Source organism: Cajanus cajan, chromosome 8, assembly GCF_000230855.2.
Source record: "Cajanus cajan strain Asha chromosome 8, NIPB_CcT2T_4, whole genome shotgun sequence".
Lineage (NCBI taxonomy): Eukaryota > Viridiplantae > Streptophyta > Magnoliopsida > Fabales > Fabaceae > Cajanus > Cajanus cajan.
In genome coordinates this window covers 48,295,249-48,313,637 of record NC_138524.1, presented here as the reverse complement: position 1 = coordinate 48,313,637, position 18,389 = coordinate 48,295,249, and the positions used below count along the sequence as shown (strand labels likewise).

Below are 18,389 nucleotides of genomic sequence, written 5' to 3'. Positions count from 1 at the left end.
TCAACCTCCTTGACAATTCTTTCAAAACTTTTAGGAGTATCAAAGTCACTACTACCTTGAGAATGATGACTCATGGTTAAGCAAAAAGAATTTGTATGCTATGCCAAAAAGTTATAAAATGTTTTTGGTATTTTCTAAGAATGAAAATAGCACTTGGAAGTCTAAGTGTACAAGTTGCACTATCAAGGGAGGTGAGCTACAAAGAGCCACTTAATAACCAAGCCTTTTCAAGTGGAAATCACTAAACTCCTTTGTGGTATTTCCAATTCCTCAAAACTTTTCACAAAAAATTTTGTATGCTTTTTCACAATTTGTTTGTTTTTGACACTTAACTCAACGTGAGCAAATAAAACTACACAATTCTAGACGTTTATAGGCAACAAAGTAAAGCAATTAAGTACAAAAAATCTTAAAAGAAGCAAGTTAAGCAACTAGTCGGATATCCTAAGTGGAAGCTTGAAACATATGAAATTTCCAAGCCACTTCCACTAGTACTACACGTGAGAGTCTATCAAGGATGTAGATATACCTGACCAGCTTCTTAATACTCCCTCCAAGCTTTACAAATTGGTTTAAAAATACAAGAGAATTGACAAAAATTAAACTAGCCTAAAAAACAATAAAGTGGCGGCTTTGGTGACCAATTAGTGGCGGTTTTGTGTTCAACTTTTCTAACACTTAACCAAGTGTTTAATCCGCCACTAATCCTTCAATATGCTGCTCCTGGACCTGCAAAAGAAACACAACAAAGAGGTTAAGGTGGCTGCCTCACAAGGTGAAGGAATTGGTCACTCAAGTGAAGGAGATTTAGGAGGATTTTGGTCACTAAATTAGGTCAAATTTGGTGATTATAGTGTCCAAAATTTTTCCTACTCTTTGTTGAGCAATGCTTGATCCTTGAGCAAGGATTTAAGGTCACTTCCAGCACAGGAAAATATTGAAAGAAAACTAGACAAGCAACAAAGCACAATTTGGAAAGCTTATACCAAAATTAAGAGTAATATGTGTATATGACAAGACTCAAAGAAGTTCAACAAGTAAAACTGAAAATTAAGACTCCAAATAAAAGCTAGCACTCAGAGAGAAGAGTTCCTAGATAGGTACTAGAATAGATGAACAAAACAAAAAAAATTTGAAAGCAATTGGACAAGTATAGCAAAATTAGTAGCCAAAACAATAACAAGGAACCAAATGAATTTTCACCAATGTACACCTCTCGGCTTTTGTATTTTAAATTGTATTATATATTTTTTTTTTTAATTCTTTCTTTTTCCAGTATCAAATTAAGATTCCAGAGAGTGTTTTTGCCTTTTATTTCAAATTTTTCTAAGGTTCCAAGCTATAGAAACCGAGAATACAAATCAGCCAAAAATTAGGTCAAATTTCAAGTGAGAATGATAAACTAGTGCACTAGTTTTAGGTTTTGGTTTGGATTCTTTTTGAACTATTTTTCTTTTGAACTTTAGGTCTTTTCTTTTGTTTTAGGCTCTGTTTTATCTCTGTTTTTCAGCCTCTAAATTTTTTTTTATTAAAATTTGAATCCACAAGAAAGTGCACTAGAAATAGGATTACACTTGAAAATTTTTTTTAGAAGATTTTTAATGGAAGGTGATTTGAAAACTTAAGAACACAAAGGAAACCTAACTCTAAGGAAACTTACTAGAACTAATAGCAAGTTATGAACACAAAAAGGCAAAAGAAAAAGCACATATAGGAGGCAAGAACAATAGGTAAACCGAAAGCAAAATATGGACACAAAACTCAAAATAAAACTAGGTTAAACATGCTATTCAAGGAATTTGCAACAAGTAAGGACTAAACACAAACTTCTAAGACAAAACAAAGATTTAAAAACAAAATCTAAATGCAATGCATGAGGTCCAATCACGGACACATACAAGGAATGGAGAGACTCAAAATAAACTCAAAATTAGCACAAAGCAAATAGTTCCTAACAAGTTGATTATGGAAGAAAAATCAAGACAATCAACAATGGATCTATGAACTCAATAGCATCAAAATATAGATCCGAATTGAAACTCAATTAAGACAAACATAAGAACACAAAGAACACAAAAATATTCGGACCAAAAACAAGATGAAGAACTTATCTCCTTGAAGACCTTGCTCTTGATACCAAAAATGATAGCAACACTAGGAGAAGTGAAGGCAATGCTTCTCCATGGAATTGCTTGGACCGGATCTTCTTCAATGGAGACTTGTTCTTCAATTTCCACACACTCAAGGTTAAGAACTCACGGATGAAACAACCTAGAACTAGGAGGGAAGCATCCAAGCTTAAGCTTCAAGGGAGAGCACACTTCAAAGAGAAGGATTCTAGGGGAAAATCCTAAGGTTTTGAAGATGAACTCAAAGAGACTTTTGAAGAGGGAAACTCGGCCAAAGGCACTCAAATTTCTATTATGATCAAAAGTGTGTACAAAAGATGAGAGGAGGGAAACATATAGCATCCGAAATTGAGGAGCACACTTGGCGCCACATGATTGGTCACATGTTGGCGCCAAGATTTGAATTCAAATTCAAATTTGAATTCAAACCTTGTGTCACATGCTCATGACCGGTCATGTAGTGCTAAATGATAGATTAGGTTGAATTTAGAGTGAATTTAGGGTTGCATTTCGGTGTCACACTTGTGCAACCAAGGTGGTGCCAAAAGTGTGACCTAAATGCAACTTAAATTCATCCTAAATTTGACCTAATTTGTCCTAATTCAAATGAACTATTAAACCTCCTTAAACCCTAAACTAATGACCAAAATACAATGGTCTAATGAATACAATCAATAGGAAATATTACAAGGAAAATAATGAGCCCAATATTGGGTACCAAAAGCCCAAAGGCCCATGAAGCCCAAAACTAGGCCCAACTAGCCTAAACCCTAATCTATGGTCAAAATACAAGACCAACATGAAAATAGATTCCTAAACTAAGAAAGTACAATTAAACATGGTGTATAATCAATTAAGCCCAAGTAAGAAGCACCCTAGGCCCACCAAGCCCATTGGGCCCACTAAGCTCTGAAGCAGTCAAATCTTCAAGTAACCTCCTGGCCATAGCTCTAGTGGTTGGGCCTTTAGCCCATGCTCTTCCATCACTTAAGCTCAACTAACTCTTTAGGGGACATCCTATAGGGTGCTATAGATATAGGTGGGGTACCTGGTACTAAGTCTATGCTAAACTCAATCTCTCTCTCAGGTGGTAAACTAGACACATCCTTAGGAAATACTTCTGGAAATTCTCTCACTAAGGGAATCTCATCTAGCTTACTATCAGTCTCAAGTGTTAAAGAAGCTAAGATCATGTACACTCTTTCATTGTCTTTTAAACAAGTTTTAATGTCAGCAGCACTAAGAAATTCCGTACTCTTACATTCACCAAAGGAAATAGATTTCTCAAAGCAGTTTAAAAGGACATGGTGAGAAGATAACCAATCCATACCAAGAATTACATCTAATTGACTAAGAGGCAAACAAATTAAGTCAACTAGAAACTGCTTATCAGAAACTGTCAAAGGACATTTCAAACACACTAGGGATGTAGTCACAGGACCATTAGTAGGGGTTTCAACAACTAGATCAAAATCTAACAAAGACACAGGAAAATTCAATTTTTGGACACAAGAGACAGAAATAAAGGAATGGGTTGCACCAGAATTAAATAGTACAACAAAAGGAGTCTCAGCTATGAAACAAGTACCTTGTATCAAATTTTCTGACCGAGAAGCTTCAACACCACTAAGAGCAAATACTCTCCCTACAGTCTTTGGACGCTCAATTTGCGAACCCGATCCAATAACATGTGTTCTTTGTGATTCAGGACATTGGGTACTGATGTGACCTTTACCATTGTAGTTGAAGCAGGTAACTTCCCTGTCACGACACTCAGACTGATTATGACCAACAAGTCCACACTTCCAGCATCTTACTGAAGGAGTGGACACAGACCCTCCAACACTTCCAGTAGCACTAACAGTGGATCCTCTAGTAAGCAACTTGCTTTTATTAGCAGCAGCTTTACTCCCTTGAAATCTATTAGAAGCGGAGTAAGGCTTGCTCCTACCCGAAGTACTAGAACTCACAGCACGGATAGGACCTCCAACTCCTTTATAAAAAGCAGCACGAGCACGGTTGTCATGATCATAAATGCTGCACTTATTGACCAGAGTGGGAAAGTGATATATCTCCTGATAGTTAATTGCAGTTTTTACTTCCGGACGCAGACCATTTACAAATTTTATGCATTTAGCTCTTTCACCACCCTCACCATGGTAGTGTGTGCAATAACGAACCAAAGCATCAAATTTGGCAGCATACACAGCCACTGTGTCGTTCCCTTGATTCAGCTCAAGGAATTCCATTTCTTTCCGACTTCTCACATCATCCGGGAAATACTTCTCAAGAAAGACCTTCTTGAAGTTGTCCCAATTCAAGTGCACCCCTCCATCAATCATCCTCCGAAGTGCTCCTTCCCACCAAAAGTGAGCATCAGCAGTCAACATGAATGTGGCCAACTTCACCTTTTGAGCGATAGGACAATCCATAACATTGAAAATTTTCTCTATTTCTGTTAGCCAATTCATAGCAGCATCTGGGTCATATCCTCCTTTAAAGGTAGGTGGGTGATTTCGTTGAAATTGCTCCAACCAGTTAGGAGTAACTTCAGTCCTATTGTTATTATTCATAGCTTGTGCTAATGCTTGAAGAGCATCGGCAATCGCACGATCATTTCTACCAGCCATAGTCTAAGAAAATAATACAATCAATAAACATAATCAATCATCATACTAGCATACCAACAAGTTTTACAATCAGTTCAGTCCATCATTCATGTACCAAATAAACATAGTAAACCAAATAAGCATAGTAAACTCATAACTCACGGTCGATTAGATCGACCTGCTCTGATACCACTAAATGTGACACCCTCTACCCCATTATTAATATACAACAAATGTAACAATAAAATATTTCTTTTCTTCTTATTGGGTAAATAAAATTTTTCATAGTTGACAAATATTTCAGATATCACAAGGTAGAAGATTCACATTCGTAACTCCAGTGTAAAAAAATTATAAAAGAAAAGAAGTTAAGATTTTCAATACAATTTAGTGAAAAACAAGAAATCATATATATACAAATAATAATAAAGGAAATATAAATTAACTCCAGTAAAGGTGGCAGTGCCTCCTAGTTAGGAATCAATTTATATTTTCCAAATCATGTAATAAAATATAACAAAGATATTCATTCTGGTCTTTTATCAACAACGTTCAAATTACAATTCTTAACATACAATTTCCTTGAATTATAAACTTTATCTACGTTATCTCTTCGTTAGAAATTACAAAGAAGAGAAACTAAAGTTATTAAAACAATAACATATTAAACTAAAAATAACTATGCCCCGATGTCACATCCTATCAGAGCATGCCCAATTGAAGCCTTTAAGCCTCATCACCAACATCCTCATGATGCTGATCACCTGCAACATAATTTAAACATATACAAAAACAACAAGGGAGTGAGAAACATCTCACTCAATTTCAGGTGCAGAAATAAAGGCTAGATAGCACCCACACACACAACAAATATAAGTCACTTATAAACAATACACATACATCATCAATATCACATATATATTCATTTATCATGCAATGATGTCATGATCTTGACTTATAAATGCATGCATGTGGCGCCATAAGGAAGTTTCACATATCATCACTGGTGACTGTAGACCCCTAAAATTGTCCGGGTTGGAAATAAGACTCGAAGACTCTCAAAGACCGAAGGAAAGTCAGCCAGAAGGACTCCTGGAAGACCCTAGGATGATTATCTGTAGGTTTAGAGGTCTTAGAGTAGCTTAAAATAAGAAAGTGGGAGGTTTGGAGCTCAATACGGCCTCCTTGGAGTTCAGTACGGCCGTACTGCACATTTTGTACTACAATACGGCCGTACTGAAACCAATACGGCCGTACTGAAGTTTTTGAACTTCAGTGCGGGCGTACTGAAACCAATACGGCCGTACTGAAGTTTTTGAAACTTCAGTACGGCCGTACTAAATTCAATACGGCCGTACTGTAGTTCAAATCTTCAGTACGGGCCGTATTGATGTCAGAGGCCGTACTGCGCCTCACTCCTATAAATAGGACGTCATTTGGACGTCATTCCACACTTTTTCCAGACTTCTGGACCCCCTGGCTGAGTATTCTTGGGTTTTTGAGCAGTGCTCTGCCCTAGAAATCTCTCTGAAAGCCAATCCGACGAAGTTCTTGAATCATAAGCCATTTGCTTGAGATTCGAACGAGTCGAAGGGAAATCTATTTGATTTCCATAGTAAAAATTTTATTTTAGGGAAAGGAGAAAGCGAGCGTGTAGTGGGAAGGAGCGCCAAAAAGCCTCCTAGTTCTTTTAAATATATAAAAGCACGCTTCAAGAGGTTTTCTTCCAAAACTCGTCTTTTATTGCTTTCTTTATCGCTTTCTGATTGTTGCATTGCATGTTTAAAGCTTTCATCATGTAGATAATTCACTTAATATCGTTCTAATAAATAGGGGTAATTTAATAATTTTAAGCTATTATTCATGAAATAATCTGTCATAGGGAACCCGAAAGGGGCGTTGTGGGGTGCTAACACCTTCCCCGCACGTAACCGACTCCCTTACCCAACTCTGGTTGTAATGGCCTAAGTTGATTTGCGAAATCAATTGCCTTAACTCTTTTTCCAATGTTTTGAGTAAAACATTGGTGGCGACTCCAAGAACCCTACTTTTCGAAAACCACTAATCCATGGAGGGTCCCGCTTGGGATTAACATGGATTGGTGAACCATTTTAATAAAATTGATAGTTCGACAAGGTCTCAGTTTGAGAATAAGTCGTTCTAGCGATCCATCATTTTTTTCAAAATCAATAAGAGTCCGACCATCGTCGCGAATGCCAAGGTCCGTTTCGGCGGGTGGCGACAGATGGCGACTCCACTGGGGAAGCCTCGAGAGTCAGTCCCATTTAGTGATGGATTATTTCTAAAATGATAGTCTAAAATTACTTCATTACCCCTCACTTGTATGATAATATGTTTTATCTATGTGGTTTTTAATAACTGTTGTATGTTTAAATTTTTGCAATTGTTTGAAATAAAAACTGCACACAAACCTTTGCACACAACAGTTCCCTCTATACCCGGGGGCATGAGTGGTAATCCATAGGGAGTGGATGTTAGTACGGCCGGTTGTCGAATGGGTCTATAGGTGCCCGCAGACCGTTGTCGGAAAGCATCACTCAAGGTGATAACCATGAACTCAAGTCCGACAGTGCGTTGGAACTTTCCATCGACTTACGACGAGAGGAATTGGGTCCCTATAATGGGGGCACCTTGGGGGCCTCAGACCAGTGAGAACAGTTAGAACCACCTTGAATATGCACTTTTCTGCAGGATACCCCTACCTCGTGATTCGCTCGTGACTGTTCGTGGATGAGTGAATTGTTTGTGCATTGATTATGTGAAATTGTTTGAGCATACATTGCATTCTTTAAACATACAACATCCTTTTTTAAAATAAGAATAAATAGAAATAAGAATCTTCCATTACATGGTGTTAACATCTACCTTCATCACATTCATATAGGTAGTTTCCCTTTTCACCCAAAAAAATACAAAAAAAATACCCAAAAGAAAAATATTATTTATCCAAACCAAGCAATATCATGCATCATCTTAGGAACATTCCGAAAACATGATAATGCTTAGTTAAATAAACACTATGCATGCATATTCACCACCATCATCTCATATCATGCATTTTATTGTAGATTATGGAGGGATCTAGGGGAATGCAAGGGCAGTTGAAGAAAGTGGACTTCTTGTTGTACCGTGCCGAGAGGTTGGATCACCTCTGTTCCTTGATGCCACGAGAGGCTCGTTTGGAGTTTGAAAAATCTTATGGACGAGTTCTCGATTTGATGAAGATTTGTGTGGATCCAGCTTTTCTGAGAGCCTTGGTCCATTTTTGGAGTCTCGATCTGCATTGTTTCGAGTTCCCCCAGTTTGACTTAGTTCCTACTCTCGAGGAGTATGAGCTCATGCTACGATGGCCCAAATCAGCAGGGGTCTATATCTTCCATGGAAATCATGTGGCCGTAGAGAGGGTCGCAACTCAAGTCAAACTGCCATCACTATCATCCGCTTTAGTGGGGAACGACAGTATCAGGGGTTGGAAGCTTGCTATGATTGAAGACCACCTTTCTTCCTTGGCTGATGAGGGAGATTGGTTAGCTTTCAACAAGACTCTAGCGTTAGCCGTGTTTGGGACGATCTTATTCCCCTTTCACGCTAACACAGTGGACCACGCTGCCATGGACGCTTTCTTCGCTTGGGACGTACACATGAAGAGTCCCGTGCCTGCCATTCTTGCTGACACCTTGCTTTCTGTCAACCTATCTCAGCAGAAGCAAGGGAAGACTATTCGATGCTGCACCTCTTTGTTGTATGTGTGGGGCATCACACACTTTTATGCCTCTAGTCACCTGGGGACCTTGCCCGACCCTTTGAGAAGTTTTTCGAAGATCCCCGTACGCCGCCGATATGCTTCCGAATGGAAGGAAGAGATGGAACAGTGGAGTATTGAGCACTTCACGTGGGTTTGCCCTTGGTTCCGTCCGAGCAATGTATTGACAAGATGCGGTAGTTATCCAAGCATACCATTGATGGGCCTCAGAGGTTGCATAGCCTACTCACCTAGATTGGTTATGAGACAACTTATGAGGACTCAGATTGTTCCTGTTCAAGAGGAGCTTGGAGGGTCGTGTTTCTCCTTTGATTCCGAGCATCAGAGGGATATGCACGCTGTCATTAGAGCGTGGGAGAAACCAATCTATGAGGGAGATCGAGAGCTTGGAAAGCCTCGGGTATCCGCCTCCACCGACTACGAGATATGGAGGAGCGAGAGAGGGGTGTCCCAACCATCCACCTCTTGCGCAACCGCAACTACAAGGAGGATAATGCAAGAACAAGTCGACGCCTTGACCAAGAAGCTGGAAATTATGGGAGCTCAAATGAGAGTTCTTGAAGAGAAAAATGAAGAATCCAGCTTCGTCATCGATGGTCTACAAAGGCAATGCAAGAAGAAAGACCACGAGATAGAGCGGCTCAAGGATGAGTGTGCTAACCTCAATGAGGAGGCTACTCGGGCATCCAAAATGCCAAAGGTTGGACCGAGTAGTCAACTCCAAGAAGTCAACGCAAAGATAGCACACCTTGAAGCCGAACATGCAAGGCAGGCACAGTTGATCAAGGACATGCAAGACAATCTGCTCTTGACTCGATCCGATGCACAGCAATGGCGGGAAGTTGCTCAACAACAAACCGCAAGCCTTTCCGATTTCCGCAAGAGAGAAAGGGAAGGACTAGCACAGATGGCTAGACTCCGAGAGGAGAAGGATCGAGCCGAAGACGAGCTTAACGAACTGCAGGCCATGATCAACTATCACACTCAAAAGGCGAAGGACGCTCAGAAGATTAGTGATGATATGAGCCAAGCCGTCCATATGCAAGTTGAAGCAATGGCACGTCATGTGGAGGAAGCCGAAGACGAATGGAGAAGAAAAATGAACCCGCCTGTGGGTTTTTATCGGCTTTTCTCATATTGTAAAAAATTGCTTCAAAGCATTGTATGATAAGTTGTACACTTTCTATGATCAATGAAATCAAGTTTTTGATTTATGAAATCTCTCAATTGCCTTTGCATTTCATAGTCATTCATTTGCATACATCTCTCCAAGTAATTTAATAATAAAACATTAATAAAAAGAAAGAATTAATCGATGCGTATAATCAAAGAGTGGATCGCACGCCATTTGTTATTAAATGCAAGCCAACAACCGCACCAAGCGAACACACGTCAACTCCGTTGTTGGTAATCAAGACAAACAAAGGGGAAGGTCCAACACCGTTAAGGATCACTACTCCAAGGCCTTTTCCCTACGAATCAAATAAGGCTGTGCCATGGATATACGACATCCATTCTTCTGCCGACAGCGATATCTCTAACATCGCTGGACTTGGGGGCATGACTAGGAGTGGCAGGATCTACACTCCCGAAGATCTTCATGACAAAGCTCCCAAGAATAAAGGGAAAGAAAAAGAAGAGAAAACCGAGGAAAATAAAGAATCCGAGGAGGAGACAGACGAGCTGTTAAAGTATATCCGACAGAGCGAGTACTCCATCATGGATCAACTTCATAAGACGCCAGCAAAGATTACTCTGTTGTAGTTGATCCTATGCTCCGAACTGCATCGGCAAGCTCTGTTGAAAGTCTTGAACGAGGCATATGTATCGCATACTATCTCCCAAGACAAGTTTGAGGGTATTGTTAGTCACATCACGGCTAATGATCACCTCACTTTCACCGATGAAGAACTCCCCGCTGAGGGACCGAACCACAACAAGCCCTTGCACATCTCTGTCAAGTGCAAGGAATATCACATCGCTAAAGTCTTGGTAGATAATGGATCTTCCTTGAATGTGATGCCAAAAAGAACGTTCGATCAAATGGCAATCAAGGGAATCCAAATGCGCCCGAGCAACATGATCGTTCGAGCCTTCGATGGTTCTAAAAGAGAAGTGGTGGGAGAGATCAATCTTCCAATCCAAATTGGACCCACTATCTTTAATGTCGAATTCCAAGTGATGGACATTACTCCCGCATACAGCTGTCTCCTCGGCCGACCTTGGATTCATGATGCAAAAGCTATTCCTTCTACGCTCCACCAGAAAGTCAAGTTCATAGTGGGTGACAAGCTGGTGACTGTACAAGCTGAAGATGACATACTCATCAGCAAGCCATCTGCCATACCTTACGTGGATGCAGCGGAGGAGGCTCTAGAAACCGCCTTCCAAGCATTGGAAATTGCCAATGTTGAAACGTTTTCCCGAGAAATGAAGAAGGTAGCCTCCATGCTCACCAAGAACGGATACTTGCCTGGACAAGGACTTGGCAAGGATTCCCAAGGAATTCCCGAGCTACCTATTATTAAGGATAATCCGGGGAAACAAGGGTTAGGATACAACCCTAATAAAGATCAAAGGACGAAGAGGAACAAAGATCATTCTCGACGTTCTTTAAGCCAGATCTTTAGAAAGGCCGGTTCACAAGCTTCAAGGCCGGTCGTCGTCATCAAGTGCTTTTCTCCTTCTGATAGGGATGTATAGACCTGATGACTATTAGAGATCACTCCTCGGGGACAGCCCGACCCCCGAGCCTCGATAGGGCACATGTTTCCACTATGATTATAATAAAATCATTCTTTATTCTTTCTTATTGTTTCTCTTCTTGCTTACAATAAATTTCTAAGCCACATTATTTTTTTAACCCTGTTTGAATAAACATGAATGAGGTTAAAATCATCTTAATAACAATAAACCCGCATCATTTTTATGTGGAAGTGTGTGTGACAACTTGGAGCACCTTCCCTTGGCCTTAACAAGTGCCATCATGGGTAAAAAGAAATCCTAAAAACAAAAAGCTCGGCAGGAAACCCAAAAAGGGGGCTGCGCAAAAATAAGAACAAAAGACCCGCTAGGAATCCCACGAAAGGGTGACCTAGGCAAAAGTTAGGGTTGCAAAAATGAACAAAAACAAAAGTCCGCTAAAACGCCACAAAAGGGTGTTTTAGGCAAAAATAAGGACTATCAAAAAGCAAAAGAAATCCATGATGGTACCATGAACCGAATTCAAAAAGAAAGGTTCAAGGGAAGCTATCCAAGTTGTCAAAATCACAACGTCAATAAACAAGATTTTATTAACTTCATAAGTGTTTAATCAAACAAGCCTAAACACATAAGCCTACCTTGGCCAACCATTCTTACAAAAACCATTTTTGAAAAATAAATCCCCTCTAAAACACAAACTTCAGAACAAAAATATCTTTCCTTTCTTTTCTCTCTTGTCCCAAATGATTTTAGGATAATCTAGTGGAAACATGGAGATATAGTGGTCAATAGGAGGGTTGACACGTCTTCTAAAGGAAGGGGAGGATCACTGGGTTGATGACACCCATCTCAATATAACACGCATCATTCCTCGGTTACAGAAATCGGCAACGCACAGCCCGTCTAGAGGAATGGCAAGATCCAAACAAAGAAACGCATCGGTTAATTCTTTTGAAAAAATAAATCAAATAGAATTAGGTGCATCATACCGCATACATGCATACAGATGATAGGTGTAATGGAAGATAACTTATTCTCTGTTTATCAAAAAAAAAAAAAAAAAAAAAAAAAAATATTCAGTGGAGTAGGCTCAATACGCCCGTACCCATTTCAGTACGCCCGTACTGAAACTAGGGTTACGGGCAACCCTTCAGTTCAATACGGGCGTACTGAACGGAATACGCCCGTATTGACCTCAACAGACACACCAATACGGGCGTATTGAATCCAATACGGGCCGTATTGGTCCCCCATTTTTTGCACACTAACGGCCAAGTCAGTACGGCCGTATTGAATTCAATACGGGCCGTACTGACGTAAATTTTTCTATAAATAGGCCCCTTCCCCTCTCATTTCTGCACAGCATTCTTCACTCCTTTGCATACTTTCTTTGTGAGTGTGTCTGAGATCTTCCCAAATTCTGAGAAATGGCCGAATCATCAAGAAAGAGGCACAGGGTCCCCGCGCAAATCGAGATGACCGCGCGACATCAAGAAAGGTTGGAGCTCCTTGAGTCGTTTATATTCCAACCGTCAAGGGTGCTCGACCTCAACATCCTTCGAGCGATGGAATGGGAGGATGAGGTCGTTGGCTACATCAACGCCATAGGATGGGGGTTCCTCCTTGACCCCCACCCTAGGATCTATCCGACGGCAACGAAGGAGTTCCTAGCTACCGTCGGCATGACAGAGTCGACGAACAGTTACGGTGCGACGGTCTACTCAGTGGACTTTTGGATGATGGGAGGATACCGCTCCCTAACGCTGGACGAATTCAATGTCCAGGCTGGTTTCTTCCAGCGAGCCGATCAGCTGGAGTATCGGGACGCCATCTGCGAGTGCCCCGATAATCTGACCACGAACGAAATGTGGAGAGAGCTTACGGGTCAGATAGACTACCACGCCGGAGTGAAGGGTACTTGGCTCCCGACAGCGCTCCGCATTTGCCACAAGCTGGTCACAGGCTCCATCCATGCCAGACCAAAGAGCCCAGAGTCAGTGACACGACAGGATCTACTGGCTCTCTATTGCATGGTCACTGGACAGAAAGCTAACCCCGGATTCTTTTTCCTCGAGCACATAAAGAATCTGGGGGCAAGAGAGGGTAGTGACGCTCGGCGAGGCTACATCATGGTCTCCACGTTCCTTTCACGACTCGCCGAGACTTGGGGATGCCCCGATGGCATAGACGCAGGGGAGTTGGCGCCCAAGCCCATCAATGCTGCCACCCTGATCAACATGAAGATCATTGCCAGGGCAGGGAGGCAATTTGTACGGGCGACCACACGCGACACCTTCAGCGAGCTCTTCGAGAACATCGAGCTCCCAGGTGACGTGAACCCGCAGCCAGAGGCCGGCACCTCACAGCAGGACAGGGCCTACTTCGATGCCCGCTTCGACGCCTTACAGCGGAGCATCGATAGTCGATTCGATACCACTCAGCATAGCATCGGCGCCTTGCAGCAGAGTTTCGACACTCGATTTGATGCTGCTCAGCATGGTATCGATGCCCTCAGACAGGAGTTTGACAGCCTGTCGGTCTGGCTACACCGCCGCTTCCCAGACCCTCCACAGGACCCGCCGGCAGAGGAGTGAAGACCGGCTATCTTTTTCTCGCTTTTTGTGTATTTGCTTGATTGGGCTTTGCCCCACTTTTTAATCATCTTTGTACAAATTCATTCTATTAATGAAATTTGTCATTTTGAATTCAAATTCTTTAGCACTTTTAATTTCTGAACAAAAAAGCCAAAGTCAACAAAAGGCAAAATACAGAAAAAGCCAAAAAACGACAAAAAAGGCAAAATACAGAAAATCCCACAAAAATTGTACAGAATAATTGAGCCTGGAGAGGCTTGCTGAAATAATACTCTCTCAGAATAACTGAGCCTGGAGAGGCTTGCCGAAATAATACTCCCCAATTGTATAGAATAACTGAGCCTGGAGAGGCTCGCCGAAATAATACTCTCTCAGAATAATTGAGCCTGGAGAGGCTTGCCGAAATAATACTCTCTCAGAATAATTGAGCCTGGAGAGGCTTGCTGAAATAATACTCTCTCAGAATAATTGAGCCTGGAGAGGCTTGCCGAAATAATACTCCCCAATTGTATAGAATAACTGAGCCTGGAGAGGCTCGCCGAAATAATACTCTCTCAGAATAACTGAGCCTGGAGAGGCTTGCCGAAATAATACTCTCTCAGAATAATTGAGCCTGGAGAGGCTTGCTGAAATAATACTCTCTCAGAATAATTGAGCCTGGAGAGGCTTGCCGAAATAATACTCTCTCGGAATAACTGAGCCTGGAGAGGCTTACCGAAATAATACTCTCTCAGAATAATTGAGCCTGGAGAGGCTTGCCGAAATAATACTCTCTCAGAATAATTGAGCCTGGAGAGGCTTGCTGAAATAATACTCTCTCAGAATAATTGAGCCTGGAGAGGCTTGCCGAAATAATACTCCCCAATTGTATAGAATAATTGAGCCTGGAGAGGCTCGCCGAAATAATACTCTCTCAGAATAACTGAGCCTGGAGAGGCTCGCAGAAATAATACTCCCTAGAGAAACCTCAGCTTAAGCTCATGGAACAAATCCCCAGCGAGAGCTATCAAAGCAAGATCGTCAAAATCCCCAATGGAAGCGCGATCATCCAAGCAAAATATTCAGTCAAAGGACTTGAAACTTCCTCAGTGGAAGATAGCTCTCTGACTCAAGCGCTGAGTGAGGCTAAGCCTGTAGAGGCTTCCTAAATAATACTCTGGGATACATAAGATCCCCAAATCCCCAGTCGCCTACTCAAGAGGCACCTCTACAAAAGGAGAAAAATAAAAAAATATATCAATAAATATTCCCCAAGTGGAATTCGGCATCGAGCCAAACATCAAGCGTCAAGATGATCTGCCTAACAAAAGAGGCTAATCACAACAAAACGACAAAATCCCCCAGCGGATGATAGCCTACACAGAGGCAACAAAATCAGAAAAATCAAAAAGAGTCACCCGAATAAGGATAACCGGGATACTCCACCAACGTCGAAAGGACGTCAGCCAATCATAAGGCATCGCTCACCTCAGGAAGAGCATCTTTGTGTCTGCATCCCCACGGAATCAGAATTTCCCAGTGGGCACCAACTACGCAATAGAAAGTTGGGGCACAAGAACCTATGAGTAATTGCATATCCCCTAGACGGATCCCTGCGTTATCCAGCCCTCAGCGGCATCGAAATAAAAAAAAACAACCGTCGAAACAGCATCGTGGACTGTGGAGACAAAATCATTACGACAGAATCCCCTAGTGGATAACAGCCTACGCAGAGGCAACAAAATTGAAAAAATCAAAAGAGACACCCGAATAAGGACAACCGGGATACTCCACTTACGTCAAAAGGACGTCAGCCAAACATAAGGCATCGCTCAACTCAGAGAGAGAGCATCTGTGTCTACACCCCAAGGAGTTAGAAATTCCCCATGGGTACCAACTAAGCAATGCAAGTTAGGGCACAAAAACCTATGAATGACTGCACATCCCCTAGACGGATCCCTGCGTTATCCAGCCCTCAGCGGCACAAAATCAGAAAAACAAACCGTCGAAGCAGCATTGTGGACTGTGGAGACAAACTTATCTCAAAACCCTGGAGAGGGTAAACTCAACTGCCTCATGTTGAGAGGCAGGGCCTCATGTTGAGAGGCAGACCCTGGAGAGGGTAAACTCAACTGCCTCATGTTGAGAGGCAGGGCCTCATGTTGAGAGGCAGACCCTGGAGAGGGTAAACTCAACTGCCTCATGTTGAGAGGCAGGGCCTGGAGAGGCGATACTCAACTGCCTCATGTTGAGAGGCAGGGCCTGGAGAGGCGGTACTCAGCTACCGAGGTTGTCAGAAACACTGAGGTATGCATGAGTCTGGAGAGGCGACGACTAATACTCAACCTGGAGAGGCTACTCAACAATTTTCCACCGGAAGACGCTACAAGTCAGAAGGATGGCACATCACCCGGACAATTGGGTCAACTCCTTTACTTGTCAGCCGGTACACCAAAAGGCCGTCCGACTAAGTAAAGGGGGGGCAGCTGTAGACCCCTAAAATTGTCCGGGTCGGAAATAAGACTCGAAGACTCTCAAAGACCGAAGGAAAGTCAGCCAGAAGGACTCCTGGAAGACCCTAGGATGATTATCTGTAGGTTTAGAGGTCTTAGAGTAGCTTAAAATAAGAAAGTGGGAGGTTTGGAGCTCAATACGGCCTCCTTGGAGTTCAGTACGGCCGTACTGCACATTTTGTACTACAATACGGCCGTACTGAAACCAATACGGCCGTACTGAAGTTTTTGAACTTCAGTGCGGGCGTACTGAAACCAATACGGCCGTACTGAAGTTTTTGAAACTTCAGTACGGCCGTACTGAATTCAATACGGCCGTACTGTAGTTCAAATCTTCAGTACGGGCCGTATTGATGTCAGAGGCCGTACTGCGCCTCACTCCTATAAATAGGACGTCATTTGGACGTCATTCCACACTTTTTCCAGACTTCTGGACCCCCTGGCTGAGTATTCTTGGGTTTTTGAGCAGTGCTCTGCCCTAGAAATCTCTCTGAAAGCCAATCCGACGAAGTTCTTGAATCATAAGCCATTTGCTTGAGATTCGAACGAGTCGAAGGGAAATCTATTTGATTTCCTTAGTAAAAATTTTATTTTAGGGAAAGGAGAAAGCGAGCGTGTAGTGGGAAGGAGCGCCAAAAAGCCTCCTAGTTCTTTTAAATATATAAAAGCACGCTTCAAGAGGTTTTCTTCCAAAACTCGTCTTTTATTGCTTTCTTTATCGCTTTCTGATTGTTGCATTGCATGTTTAAAGCTTTCATCATGTAGATAATTCACTTAATATCGTTCTAATAAATAGGGGTAATTTAATAATTTTAAGCTATTATTCATGAAATAATCTGTCATAGGGAACCCGAAAGGGGCGTTGTGGGGTGCTAACACCTTCCCCGCACGTAACCGACTCCCTTACCCAACTCTGGTTGTAATGGCCTAAGTTGATTTGCGAAATCAATTGCCTTAACTCTTTTTCCAATGTTTTGAGTAAAACATTGGTGGCGACTCCAAGAACCCTACTTTTCGAAAACCACTAATCCATGGAGGGTCCCGCTTGGGATTAACATGGATTGGTGAACCATTTTAATAAAATTGATAGTTCGACAAGGTCTCAGTTTGAGAATAAGTCGTTCTAGCGATCCATCATTTTTTTCAAAATCAATAAGAGTCCGACCATCGTCGCGAATGCCAGGGTCCGTTTCGGCGGGTGGCGACAGTGACCCTAAGGCACACCTGGTTACATCACTGGTGACCCAAAGGTACACCTGGTTACATCACTGGTGACCCTAAGGTACACCTTGTTAGCAAGTTACATCACTGGTATGCGGCCTCAGCGGCACACCTGGAATAAGATATGCATATGATGCATGTCATACATTCATTATTTCATTGACTCAACATTTAACTTGTTACATAATTTCATTTAGTACATCATGTCCTCATTTGTTATAGTCTCATAATCATATTTGTCTCAATAGTCCATGCTTAGGTCTCATGTCATTTGTCCATATTTCACATGGTCATGTCATCAATACTCCTCATAAGGTCCGCATAGGTATTCACAGAGAGCATTCTTATTCATATTAAAACTTATTTATTATTAACATTAATTTCATACTCATTTATTACTTTCAACAAAGAACAAAGTAGAATAAATAGAAAATCGAATAGAACAACGACACCTTCAACAAAAACAAAGTAGAGTAAATAGAAAATCAAACAGAACAACGGCACCTTCAACACAGAACAAAGTAAAATAAATAAAAATCGGACAGAACAACGACACCTTCAACAAAGAATAAAGTAGAATAAATAGAAAATCGGACAGAACAACAACACCTTCAACAAAAACAAAGTAGAGTAAATAAAAAAATTAAACAGAACAACGGCAAAGGATTGGGGGCCAATCCGACAAACAACTATCCAACAATTATCCCCACACCCCTGAGCGAGGTTCTCACTCCCCCCCCTTACCTGGATAAGCAGGAGCTGGAACTTAGGCAGAGCCTCCTCCTCTGGATTCCCTCTTCCTTTCTCTCTCTCTTTCTTTCTCTTTCTTTCTCTCTCTCTCTCTCTCTCTCTCTCTT

The 18,389-nt window shown here is 41.8% G+C and overlaps 1 pseudogene; it reads left to right on the top strand.

Annotated features, from left to right (window-relative positions):
- Positions 1-18,389, top strand: part of LOC109811529 (ubiquitin carboxyl-terminal hydrolase 26-like) — a 133,492-nt pseudogene that overhangs the window by 43,143 nt on the left and 71,960 nt on the right.